The sequence below is a fragment of the Charadrius vociferus genome, unplaced genomic scaffold (genome assembly GCF_000708025.1).
Source record: "Charadrius vociferus isolate BGI_N301 unplaced genomic scaffold, ASM70802v2 scaffold758, whole genome shotgun sequence".
NCBI classification, from domain to species: Eukaryota; Metazoa; Chordata; class Aves; order Charadriiformes; family Charadriidae; genus Charadrius; species Charadrius vociferus.
The window spans coordinates 1,794,555-1,795,408 of NW_009649934.1; positions in this window are offsets into that span (position 1 = coordinate 1,794,555).

The following is an 854-nucleotide window of genomic DNA, read 5'->3' on the forward strand; positions in this document are numbered from 1 at the left end:
ATTCTACCTGCAGGAAAGACAACCTGCTGCTGGAGGAAGCAGTGAGAGCCCCGCCATAAAAATTAATTCCAGCTTCTAGTGTAATCTGACAAATGGATTAGCCAGGGAGCGGCGGAGGGCACCAGCTCCTTGCGGGTCTGCCTTTGGGGGTAGGAGAGGGAGGAGAAGAGAAACTCCCACGCAAAAGCCCAGAGCTGGCAGTGCCAGACCACCACCAAGAGGGGTTGGGCAGCCCCCTCCTGTCCCCCTACCTGGCAAACCTCTCACTGGTCACAGCGAGCTCCTGCCAGGGCAGGGGGGAGGTTCCCCACGAGAAAGGGATTCAGAAAAGAAACCCGCCAGCCTTCCTCTTCCCTCAGTTAGGGACAAAACTACCTTCAGAAAGGAGAAAATAAGTGTTGCGCACTCTGTCTGACCCCCGGCAGAGAGGAGAAGTGAGGAAGCGCCACTGACTTTACTCTTGTGTGGGGAGGGGGCCGGCTGGCTGTGCACAGGGCACACCTGAGGCTTGATCAGCCCCACGTCCCCCTCCCAGAGCAGGCCCCGCTGCCGGCACCAATGTCCACGGCCCATCCTACACCGAGGGGAGTGGCTCGAGGAGCCCTCGTCCTTCGTCCTGGGTGCCCGGTGCTGGCCGTGAGCGGCAACGAAGCATTGGAATGAGGTAGCCCCCTTGCCTCTGCCGCAGGAGGAGTCCCTGCTCCCCGCTGAGCGTCCCGGCTGCGTGGGGGGGACACGAGGGGGGTTAGCAGCTCTCCAGTGGAGATGGGGTGGGGAAGGGGGGCGGTGTGTCGGCCGGTCACAGCTGGGATGGGGCATCCTGGAAGGTGATGAGGCTGGACTCTTGGCCGGCG